The sequence below is a fragment of the Herpailurus yagouaroundi genome, unplaced genomic scaffold (genome assembly GCF_014898765.1).
Source record: "Herpailurus yagouaroundi ecotype Mexico unplaced genomic scaffold, PumYag 142, whole genome shotgun sequence".
Lineage (NCBI taxonomy): Eukaryota > Metazoa > Chordata > Mammalia > Carnivora > Felidae > Herpailurus > Herpailurus yagouaroundi.
Window position 1 is genome coordinate 29,128,928 of NW_024412397.1, and position 13,234 is coordinate 29,142,161.

The 13,234-nt window shown below is 37.9% G+C and overlaps 1 protein-coding gene across 2 annotated transcripts in view; it reads right to left on the reverse strand.

Moving 5' to 3' along the window:
• LOC121032985 (urea transporter 2-like) overlaps positions 1–13,234 on the reverse strand; it is a 469,683-nt gene that overhangs the window by 401,118 nt on the left and 55,331 nt on the right. For both annotated transcript variants that reach the window (XM_040478945.1, XM_040478944.1), the window contains exon 2: positions 7,990–8,045. The gene's annotated coding sequence lies outside the window, so the exon portion shown is untranslated. The remainder of the gene's footprint in view (positions 1–7,989; positions 8,046–13,234) is intronic.

Consider the following 13,234-nt stretch of genomic DNA (forward strand, 5'->3'; position numbering starts at 1 on the left):
GCCATGTTTGATTCCTTATTTTCCCAGTGCAGCTCTCATCCTGCCAGTTAGATGGTTTGATAAAACAACCATATTAGAAAGCTGAATTGTACCTCCTCCCAAATTCATATGATGAATCCCTAACCCCTAGTACCTCCAGTGAAGGTGGCCACTCAACTAAGATCAGGTGGCTTGGTTTAAACACAAGTGGGTGAAAACTCTTCCTAGGGCATTTTTCCAACTTCCAAACCAGCTATTTGCTTACTCCCAGGGAGGGTTTTTTCCTAGCTCTAATAAGAATGACTTTACCTGGTCAAGTTCAAAATTGCTTTTATTTCATCTAATAATATCTGAATTCTAGGTTGGACCACCATTCGTTCACCAAGTATCTACTGCATGCCTACTAGTTATCAGAAAACAGAGAAGCCTGACCACACAGTAGCTTAGGCTGCTATAGAACATCTATCATTGAACTTAGATTCAATGTCCTAACCTTCTACAAGAGTCAGCCTTGGGGACTACTTCTTAAATCTTCAAAAGCTTTGCGGTCTATTTATTCTCGATTGTGTTTTTTGGTTGTTTTGCCTGCTATAATCCTCATGTACTGCTGCCTGCTCACTCCATTCCATTGCAGGGGTGCTCTTTCTCCTAAAATAAAGTTTCTGAACATATTTTCCTGCCTCCCCATACATCAATAAACCCCTTGCTTGTTTAAAAGTAAACTAAAGTGTTTACTCAGAAAAATTCAGCAAACAGGGTTAAAAATACACAATGAGAAATTTATTAAGCTATAAAAAAGTCTTCAGTAACTGGTATTTGAGGTTTTCAGAGGTGTGAAAACAGAAAACTTATTTTTTTAAGTTCCCTTTGCTCTTTCAAATGCATCTCTCCCCCACAAGTCTCACGTAGCTCTCTTAATATTTCATTTACGGCTTTGATAATCTCCTTCCACCTTTCACCTCCTCTTTTCCTCACTATATTGTACCACTTGTGAAAACTATGGCTAAAAATCAGTTCTTTGTGGTGAACATGCTTCTAACAAATAATTGCCTTTACTTGTTTCTTGTTTCACTTACTGAAAGACTACAGAAAAAACTAGACTTAAACAGCCTTTTATTTAAATAAAATTTTACACACTTATTCATTTAAACAGCACTGCTATGTCTTCCACAAAAATGCAGACAAAAAATATTAAAATTATTTACCGCATCTATCTTTCAATATTCTATATGTGGACACAAGATAAATTCTTGTGTTGAGGTAAAGGTTTTAAAAATATACAACAAATAAATTCTCTGACTATAAGTGTCTTTGTCCTAATTATGGGAAAATAGAGAAGAATTCAGTTGTCTGTGGGTCACAATCCAGTCTACTCAACGCTCTAAAAGAATCTACTTTTCTGCTTTCTCAGATGTTCTCAGTCTTATCTTCTCAAAGATTTTACCTTATTTTAATCCAGAGTATTTTTAAGTATTACAAAAATAACAACTAAAAAATGATTCTGAATTCAGATGTGCTTGTAAAATGCTAGATAGAATAACTTAAGTTTTGTGGGTTTTTTTGTTTTTTTGTTTTTTGTTTTTTGTTTTTTTAAAGCAGCAAGACTCCTCAGATGTTAAAATATTGCATACCATGAGGACCCACAAGGGGTGCCATTGGAAGCAACACTCACAAATTTATTTGACCTCCCATACCCACTTTGTGCAAAAAATCTTTTAGGATTAGTGGTCTAGGGAGTAATGGTATGATGTCTCTAATCATTTCAAGTGACTTAGAGAAGGAAGAAATCTTAAAGGCCTAACACAAAAACATTTTTATTTTCTTTTAAAATTTCTAGCTACTACTCTACTTGACTTTAAAACTGCTACTAATTGCCTTAGAGGAAGTGCTGATTTGGGTAGTACCATATGGCATATTCTTTTTTTTAAAGGGCTGTATTTAAACCCTTTAATCAAATAATCAAATATTTCATAATAGAGAGAAAATCAAGTCACCAAAAATAATCATTGGAAAGTAATGAACATTTTACCTTCACCACAAATTTGAGATGATGGATACACAAAATGTGGTCTATCCACCCAGTGGAATAGTATTCAGGCTGAAAACAGAAGGAAATTCTGACATATGCTACAACACGGATGAACCTGGAACACATTATGCAAAATGAAATAAGCCAGACACAAAAAGACAAATGTTATATGATTCTACTTATATGATATGCCTAGAAGAAGCAAATTCATAGACATATAAAATAGGAATGGTGGTTGCTAGGGGTTGCAGGGAGGGAGGAAATGGGAAGTTATTGTTTAATAAGTATGGAGTTGCAATTTGGGAAGAAGAAACAATTCTGGAGATGGATGGCGGTGATGACTGCACAACAATGTGAATGCACTTAAAACCACTTAACTATGCACTTAAAGATGGCTAAAATGGTAAATTTCATGTTATGTATATTTTACAATAAAAAAATAACAGTTTGAGGTGATCAGCATATGGTAATCCCACAGTAAAGAAGGGTGGAATATCAAGAAGAGAAAGGAGAACCTGAGCAATTGGTATTTGAAGAATATTTAGGGCCACCTGGGTGGCTCAGATGGTTAAAGTGTCCGACTCTTGATTTCGGCTCAGATCGTGATCTCACGGTTCATGGGTTCAAGCCCTGTATTGGGTTCTGCACTGACAGTGCAGAGCCTGCTTGGGATTGTCTCTCTCCCTCTCTCAAAATAAATAAATAAACTTAAAAGAAAAAGAATATTTAAAGTAAATCTCTATTCAGATTTTTCAAAATACATTTTTCTTTAATAGAGTGGGTAAAGTAACATAGCAATTTTGAAGGAGAGAACTAAGGACAAAAATATTTAAAGTCCTCAGTTCCCGGGGCACCTGGGTGGCTCAGTCATTTAAGTGTCCAACTTTGACTCATGTCATCATCTTACAGTTCGCGGGTTTGAGCCCTGAGTCGGGCTCTGTGCTGACAGCTCAGAGCCTGGAGCCTGCTTCAGATTCTGTGTCTCCCTCTCTCTCCCTGCCCCTCCCCCACTTGCCCTCTGTGTCTCTCTCTCTCAAAAATAAATAAACATTAATTTTTTTTAAGATTAAAAAAATAAAAAGTCCTAAGTTCTTAATATGTTAAATTTTGAATATATATGAGACCCTAATGTATAGAAGCAGAGGCCTAAGTAATATCATAGATAGAAACACAAGAAGTTTTTAACCTTGTTCTCAAATAATTTATAATCACACTGTAAGACTCACCCATGAGTAACCTGGAGTCAAGATACTCTGTGCTGATACATGTGTATGAGTTATAAATACAGAACTCCAGGCACCAAGTTTGATTGAGGACCCATTTCCTGTTCTTCACACCTACCCTAATTCTCCTAGCGCCAACATTCAGATCCAGCTCCACTGCCTCTGAGAAGCCATTGGTCAATGTTCTAAGCCACTGAGGTTTACCTTTTTAAATCCTGTAATCATACTCTTCCTGTAACCATTCAGAGCCTTGCCCTTTTCTCTCAATGGTTTTAGGTAGACACTGCAACATGGTTAATATATATTTTTAGGCATTTTCATGTGTTTTCCCTATTTGGTTAAGATATCCATTGCTCTGGGGATGATTAAAATAGTTAAAATAGGGGCGCCTGGGTGGCGCAGTCGGTTAAGCGTCCGACTTCAGCCAGGTCACGATCTCGCAGTCCGTGAGTTCGAGCCCCGCGTCAGGCTCTGGGCTGATGGCTCGGAACCTGGAGCCTGTTTCTGATTCTGTGTCTCCCTCTCTCTCTGCCCCTCCCCCGTTCATGCTCTGTCTCTCTCTGTCCCAAAAATAAATAAAAAACGTTGAAAAAAAATTTTTTTTAAATAGTTAAAATAGGAATGAAAGGAAAAAGAGGAAAATGGGTGCTTTTTGTCCGAGTGCAAGAAGGTTTTAAAAGCAAGATATGGTCTAGAGAGAAGGATTTTCTAAATTCCCAAAGTTCCCCTTTGCAGATTAGAAGCCAAACCCAGCAAACTCCATGGTAGAATTTTACCCTCACATTGCAGAGAATAGAGACAATAGGGAGTTTTCTACAGATAAGAGGAGAAGAAAGCATTTGCAGGCAAGAAAGAAGATAATTTTGTGTGGATACCACAGGATAAGAGTATTGTCAGGTTCTCTGAGAATCAAAGGCCTGGACTTTCTTGGGTCTTGACCAAAGGTGGGAAGTTAGTTCACTGAAACATTAGACTCTAGAGACTGAGGCCTTCTAGAACATCCAGGTTGCTGCTCTGCCCCTCTGCACCCAAGATGGCTAGGGAAAATCTTAAAGTCTGAGAGGGAAAGCTCTGATTTCACATTTCATGAGCAAAGCTTGAGTTCCCATATGCTTCCATGGGAGGGAGGAACAGACACAGAGTTACTGAGACCTTGTAACACTGGATTCGATGAGAAGGATTAAAAAAAAGGATTAGATGAAAAGGATAAAAACCTCTCCAACATGTATATATTTGATGATTATATATTTTGATGGTGTGAGCAACAGCATAATACCCACAAAAAACAGATGAGATTCTCCGTGTGGGAAGCTACCAGCACAAAGTGCTCAGGGACCAGACCAACCTCACTCTGGTGAAGGTAGGGAGAACTGTATATAAGAAAGGCCACCGCACCCCCCACCCCAGAGGGTGTGTCAGCTTTCCCTGCAAGCATCTCACCATCTTGGGAGGGGATACAGAGGTGCTTCTTGTGAAAAGAGAAATATTCCTGACAGAGCATGTATATAGTTCAAATTCACAGAATATTTGTCTAAATTAGTCCCAATTATACCTAAGAAACTATTCTAAAATGAAAAAGACTGAATCACCTTTAATTGGAAATTTTAAATCCCTCCTATCACTATGGGTAGAACTGAGGAAAACAGGTATAGAAAAGAAATATATTCTTTTAGGGGCGCCTGGGTGACTCAGTCCGTTGAGCATCCAACTCTTGATCTGGGCTCAGGTCAAAATCTCACGGTTTGTGTGTTCCAGCTCTGCTCTGACAACACGGAGCCTGCTTGGGATTCTGTCTCTCCTTCTCTCTGCCCCTTCCCTGCTTGCACACTCTCTCTCAAAATACATAAATAAACTTAAAAAAAGAAATGCATTCTTTTATTTTTTGACCCATTTAGAGTATGTAAATGCTAATCCCTTTTCACATGTTTAACACAACAAGTAGACTGCAGTCTCCCAGAGATCTGTGCAATGCTTTATGCTATATACACAATAGGTGCCTCTAAAATGTACTATATGAAGAAAAGAAAGAAAAAAATATGGATTTCATTTCTTCCCTGCCTCTCACTCCACCAAAGTCAAGATAAATTATAAAACAGAGAGATTTAAAAAAAATAGCATAAGAAAAATCACAGAGAGAGTTCTGGAAAAAGAACTGGCATTCAGAAAGTCACAGGGTTTAGTCCTTGGAATATTAATACTGCTGGCCACAGACAGTCCTCCTGCCAAGGTTTCTGTCAATAAGCTGAGGTAAATATCTATCTGGACCAGTAAAGTCCCACAAAAGTAATAAGCAAAGTTTTCAATCCTCAAAAATATTTGAACATCTCTCTCTCTTACAGAGAAAAAAACCCTGGAACTTCTCATAAATGGATATTTCCCTTGGGGAACTAATATCCTCTCCAGGGTCAAACCTGCATTCTACTGAAGATTCAGTGAGGCAACATTCACAGGAAAGTCAGTTATTTTTTTCTTTCTTATTCTCTTACCTTAAAATTCACTTTGCTTTAAGAAGTCACTGAATATACATTCTTCTAATTGGAGCTTTCACTAGGAGAGAAACTAGGGCAAATTTTAGACAGAGCAAAGACAATCTTAAAAGTTGGCAACCAGGCCAGGGAAGTCTTAATGAGAAAGTTAACAGACTAGCTGGCTTTTTGTTGGTGTGCATGATGAGGTGTGCAAAGCTATTAACAACAGAACTCTGCAAAAAGCAGTGTGGAAAGCAGGTGAATATTGATTCTCTGTCTGAAGCTCATAAATAATTAAAGAGGCAATTGTAGTTTAAAGAAACAGGCACTACTTTTTTTTTTTATATAACCTGGCATAGTGGTATTCAGAAACTCCCTGTATTCAGTATCCCATAAAAAATATCCTTCTTATCCTTTAAGAAACCACTCAAATTTCATCTCATTCATAAAGCCTTTCCTGACCCGTCATCCAGCCATCACCAACCATTCCCTTCTCTGAACTCAAAGAGCATTTATTGCCCCCAGCACTCAGTGGGCATAAGCTGTTAGGTATCTTTTTTTTTTTTCTTAAACAAACATGATCCAATAGATGATAAAATCCTCCAGGGTAGGGTTCGCATTAAATTCTCTTATTATCCCTAGTATCTAGCCTGGAGCCTGATCCACAGCCCATAAGAGTTCAATAAATGTTTGTTGTTAATGATGATATGTTGTAGATGCATCTGAAACATAATCTGGATAAACAATACAGGAAAAGTGCAAATCATCATCTAACGAACATGCAAGCCAAGAAATCAATACAAGAGAGCTGTCTGAACTCCAAGTGAAAGACAAAGTAATGCCCTTCTCCCTGGCCCAACATCCAACATGGTGATGGATTGTGCTACATAAAATTATTGATAAAGACCAATGTAGCCACAATGATTTCTAAACAGTAGCAAGAAATATTAGATACAAAATGTAACATTACAACAAAGGCAGCAGAACTGAGAGGCAATATATGGGAGAAACAGACAGATTTGGTTGATGAAGAACTTCTTTACAAATAAGTAACTTGGAATATAATGAAAGCATGGCATTTTCATTTCCTCCTTCTCTATCTTCCCAGCCCAGAGACTGAGATGCTGATTTCTTACAAGATACTTCGAATGAGTGTCACTTGCCCCTCAAACAAAGGAGCAGGAAGGCAAACTTGGGCATTCAACCTTTGCCAAAACAAACTCAACCCTGTAAATGAGTTATGGTATTACAATATGAGTCAGGTTGCGTACATTCATACAATCCTCATTCACATGTACAGAGAGTAAAACAATCTACTTACCTCTTGTCTGAATTCCTATCTCCTTCCACAAGGTTTGGCTTATTAACTTAGTAACAGAAAGTACGGGCCAAATCTGTTCCAGCAGTGAAACTCATCTTGCCTTTCCCTGTCACTCTTTATTCTTTTTCTATTTACACCCTTTCTTTTATCCTGATGGTAGGGGACTCTTAGGGAGAAGGCTCTCTACCACTGTTATTGAATATGTAGGTAACATATTCAGTGCCCACATTGGTCTAACTGATATGAAGCTGTGAAAAGATTAATCAGGCAAACCCAAATGCCGTTGGTCCCTGGGCAAAGATCTGGAGCAAGATGGGAGGAAGGGAAGACCAAGTGGGGGCCACAGGTTGAAATTCTCCCCTAGACTGCATATGCTTTGTTGCTATATGGACAACTGGAACAAGGATAATTAACTTAACTGATCAATTCAACAGAACATTGATAATGATTTGACTGTTTCAATAGGATTTACTAGTTTCTATGGCTTAATTAACCTACCAAGAAGATTTGAATGAGTGCATTTACTCTTCACCTCATCCACTACCATGTTTATGAGTCACCTTTAAAATTCTGAAGGGGTCAAGGAACTTGCAAAATTAATTGTCTATATAGATACAGCTCTGGTCTGGTTTTTCTTCACTATTATTAATCATTTTCGTGCATTGAATACACTAGCTAAAATAAATGAGGATTGAATTCCATGGGTTAATCTATGTGTAGAAATAACAATTTCTATAGCCAACTTGGCTTCCTTCACAGCCAAAGGAAGACCAAAACCATCTCATTTCTTTGAAATAATTTGCCTGTGGTATCTCTTTGTGAGCCAAAGTTCTTATTGAAATAAAGAAAGAACTATACATATATAAAGTATTCCTATATTTAGTGAATATAGGAAGCTTCCATTATAAGATATAGAATTTTCCTTCTAGATCCTAAAGACATGGCCTTAGAAGTGATTCATGTACTCACGGTCATTCATGTCCTGTTGGCACAGTAGATTGAGGTCCTCCAAGCCTTTTCTTTGTCTGTAGATAGAGGTGGAAATATTTCAGTGGGATGTACTCATGTCCAGAAACACCCAGGAAAACATGTCCAGAAAACATCCAGTTTTCTAACTGGAAAGAGTCTAAACAGAATACAGAGTTCATTTAGGATGGTTATTTTTTTAGAATGATGGAGGCAGCCTGCAAAATGGTGAGTTGGAGCAATGGTTGCAGCCAGCACAAGGAGGCACTGTGGGGCAGAAAGTGGGATTCCCCACTAGATGGCGCTAGGATACATCTGTGGCACCCATGGGTATTGCTACCAAGGCAGAGCAGAGGGACGGGATCAGCTTTCACTCCTTTGTAAGCAAGGCTCTATATAGAGTGCTGTATGGATTAAAGTGAGTTTATGTGGGTATTTCACACCTCCTTAGGTTTGATCTTAAATTGAAGATATACCTGGGATGGCACATGTATATGTTCTTATGAGTAGGATTCCACATGCGGGTATGAATATGGGTGTGTATGAACACACATATACACAGAAAAATGTTACCTTATATAGACAGATATGGGTTGATATGAGTATAGATACGGATGGAGGGACGTTATTACAACAAATAGAAATCTGGATGGAGAAAGAGGACTAGTTTCTGTTGAATGTGTATAGTCTGCCAGGACTGTATATTTTCTCATTGAAATGTGACAATAGCTGTGAAAATTGGCTATTATTACCTCCATGTTTACCATAAAGAGGAAATTTCATGAACTTCATACAGATTAAGAAACTTGCTCAAGGTTACAGAGTTGAAAAACTGCAGGGCTTGGATTAAAATCTAGGTCTGCTTAGCTCCAAAACTTGAACACAGTCTTCAAAACCATAATACAGTCATGCTTCACATCACATAGACTTGCAATAGAGTTTTGCAATGTGCAAATTAATTCCATACCATAATTGTGGTATGTTTGCACAAACAATACAGACATGTGCATTATACAAAATTAAAATAATATATATGCAAAAGCTTGATCTATGTTGGATTGCAAATATATATATAAAGTTAAATACCACATTCCAGTTTCCCCCTTTTTACCCCAAGATAATTATTGAAGAACCCCATCATAGAACTATACATAAGAATGAATTCTAATACGTGACCCAATTAAAATGAGTCATTTAAAAGAATAGTAAGCTTATTTTAAAATGGATAAATCAAATCCACATGCATACATAATTGAATACATTCACTACTTGCCACAAAATACATTAGCATTAAGGTGACACTATGAATTCCATTAATATTGCCTCTTTATGTTGTAGGAAAAGCAATTTCCATTGAGGTGGTTGGAACACCTTAATTCAACGCACTCCACTAGGGTCTATTGTCATTGAAGACTGTGTAGCCTTTGGGCACAAGCCTTTCAATCTTTTTTTCTTCTCCAGAAAGTGTGTTGTTCTGTAAATTATGTTTTTGTGACACAGATTAAAGAAGATTAAAGAAGATAGTGCATAATGAGCATTTAGCACAACGTTTGGCAAAAAAAAAAAAAGTAAAAAAAAAAGTTAAAAGTCAACAATGGTGAGTATGATGACTGTAAGGAGAAAGAAAAGGAAGCAGAGGATGGAGTGCTGAAGGAAGGGAAGACTAAGGAGAAGAGAAAATGTTAAGAAGAAAGAAGCGGACAAAGAGAAAAGAAAGAAGGTAGAATTATAGCGAGATATAGGATCAAAGTGACAATTTCCAGCCCTTGCCTTCTCAGTGTCAGAGCTTCTCCCAGAGACACAAAAACACCATCTGAAATAATATGGGATGTTAAATATATGCCCTGCCCCCTTAAAATTACTCTATTCTTCATCTTAGGCTTTGTGCAATTTTCCTTTTTTTGTCTAAGATTGGTTACCTTTTCTGTAGGCTAAAGAAGAATGTCCTGAGAACAGAGCCCCTGGTTGAGATGGTGGAATTGAAAAGGAGGAGAAAGGCAATAAGCATTTCATCAACTTGTACTCTGGGCACTTGGAAAATATTTTGGCTGTGTTATTTACAAATGGACTATTTGGCAGCATGGTAAAGGTTAACATCGCTGCTCTGAAACTAGATGGAAGATGTGGAAACTCCTTCTAGAGAAAAAGTGAAATAGATTTTCTCTGGTGTTTCTGAGCTCTAAAAAACAGTATCTGAAAGGAGATATTATAACCCAGACAGAGGGGAAAAAAGGAAAATATTCTCAAAAGTAAAATTCCATTTAGTAAATTTCCTATGTAGATTTTTGTCATATCAGGCCTGTTTCTTTCCTTTGTGTTGGGGAGTGTTGGCAACTGAGTTGGTAATAAGTTAATAGCAATAATACAGGCTAACATTTATTGAATATTACTATATGCAGAGCACTGTTTTTCATGTATTTTATCACTTTATACTCAATATAATTCCATAAAGTAGGTATCATACTACAGATGAGAAATATGAGGCTCAGGGAATTTAAATAATTTGGTTAAAGGCACACAAGTATTAGTTGGCAGAGCTAAAACTCAAACCAAGGGCTAGCTGAAAGGAAAGCCATCTGTGGTTTACCATGCTACACTTAGATAACTTACAAGATGCCTGCTTCACTAACTCACACACAGTAGGTATTTGATAATGCCTCCCTTTGCTTTCTTCAAAGGTGTTACTGCCCTTGGATTGTTATTTCTTTTTCTTTTAAGTTTATTTATTTATTTTGAGAGAGAGAGAGAGAGAGAGAGAGTAAGAGAACATGAGTAGGGGAGGGGCAGAGAGAAAAGAAGAGAGAGAATCCCAAGCAGGCTCCTCACTGTCAGTGCAGAGCCCCATGTAGGGCTCGAACCCATGAACTATTAAGATCATGACCTGAGCTGAAACTGAAGAGTTGGACACTCTACCAACTGAGCCACCCAGGTGGCCCTGTTACTTCTTTCAATAAAGCTGTTTTTATCTGTGCACAGACTGAGAGAATGGGGGTCTGAAATATTCATTCTTTCCTGGATGTTTCTGTTTGGCTGATCCTAGATCTTTGCATAAAAGCCTAGCATCATCCTTCCCTGGGCTTAAAAAGCCATGAGATATGGGCCAACGGTTGGAGGTTACCTCCATGGGTACTTGAGGAGATGAGACAGGCAGGGATGAGAAGGAAGATGTCTGACCCCCCTGGGGGTCCTTTTTCTACATCATTCTGGCACATTCACACTTATAAAATCATGTGAGATACCTAAATTTTTTAAGTTAAGGGAGAAACTCAAAGCTTCACCTTGTCTCTAGCAAATAATTTTCTGAGCTATTACAGGACTATAACAAATCGGATCAGGAGCACTAGGCATGGTGGCCACTAATCAGTTATTGGCACAGTAGGAGGACATGCCATCAGCTATAGCTGTTGTTCAAGGAATGACTATTTCAACTCTTGTCCTACAGTCTCCTTTTATCTGCTTAAACTCCAAACTAGGATAGCAAGATGAGTGATGAAATCAAGGCCCATAGATGTCCAAGGTCACACCATTAGTCTACAAGTGAACTAGAATCCAGGTGTTGTTGTTGTTGTTTGTTAAACTTCCAGTCAAAACTAGTCTCTGATTCAAGGTATTTCCACAAATATTGGAAGATGGCTTGCTGGGGAAAGAAAGGAGGATCCTAATTAGTCAAATGTGTTTGGGAAATGTGGCATTCTCTATCATCTTTTCAGAATGTAAGATATACATTACGCACACAAAAGTCTCATACATCCTGCTATAAAATTTTAAAGCTCATTCTCCCCATAAATTCTGTACATTTTTTTTCAGGTTTTTTTTTAAACACCTGTTAATATGCAGAGGCACTAGTATTTCTTAGAGCCCATTTTAAGAAATAACACCTCAAAGCAATTCAGAGAGAGTTCTGGAAATGTTTCTTATTGGGAATCAAAGTATAAATAATAATTATAATAACTGCCTTTTGTTGGTATTTCTTTTATTGGTATTTTTATTGGTATGCTCATACTCTCTCTCTTCAGAATACCGCCATATATTTGTAATAGGTCTCTTGGGTCCCCAACTTTTCCTGTCAGATTGATTCTCTATTTTCCTACCAGATCTTCCTTTCCTAAATACACTTTCATTATGCCTTTCTCACCCCTCTATCTGTGACATTCTACTGTTCTCAGTCTGGCATTTTGATCTCTGTGCTGCTCTCCAAGATGAGCCCTTTGGTTTAATCAACCAACTCACTCTCTGATCCCTACACAGGATACAAGGTTTCTCAATTCCCCCACCTTTGTGTTCTCCCCTCTGCCCACATGTGCAGGTGTATTTGTCAATAGATTGTGGTTCCTCTGAGAGCACAGGTGGTTATGTGCTCATTACTGCTTCCTTCACAGGACCAGTTGTCTACCTGCATTGCCTTCAAATCCCGCCCCCCTCATCTATGACTCTCAAAAATGAATGTCCCTAAGCAGGATCACATTTGATGACCTGACACTCAGCAACTCATGTGGTGTTATCTTTAAGCTTAACTGTGGTGACAAAATTTTATTATTAAAGAAGTCAGAAATATCTAAAAGAATTAATTTCTGAGGGAAAAAGCAACATACATTTTTGTTCTGTCTTTTTAAAAAGTTTATTGAAATTTTAGACTTCAAGCCCAAGTTTTTGTGTTGGTTGTAGGAACAGGTGCCCATGGGGTTATGTCAAGGACATACTCCAAGTAGTTCCATTTCTACCATATAAAGTAACTGTTTGCAGAGGGATCAATGAATATAAAGGCAGAGAGGATGAGATAGAAGGACAATCGATAGTCAAAAGATCTGGCTTTGGGTTCTGGTTTTATGGATGACTCCTGAGTGACCTTGGGAAAAGTGACTTAACCTTCCTGGGCAGCACTTCCCTCGGCTGTAAAATAAGAAGTCTAATATTTAAACTCACAGGGTTATTGTGGGAATTAACTGTGGTAATTGCTGTAAAATGCCTTGTAAATTATAAGGGGCTCTGCAAATATTACTGTTAAGGAAATATTCTGGGCATCTCAGGTTTATTTGTCTGAGATGCCCAGAATATTGGATCAGGAGCACTGGGCATGGTGGCCACTAATCAGTTATTGGCACAGTAGGAGGACATGTCATCAGCTATAGCTGTTGTTCTAGAGGTATAGCTGTTGTTAATACTAGAGGTATTTCCAACTGACCTAGAATAATTTCTATCACAGAACATGAGATTCTCTTATGTCTCTATGATCGCTCCATGTTCTAGT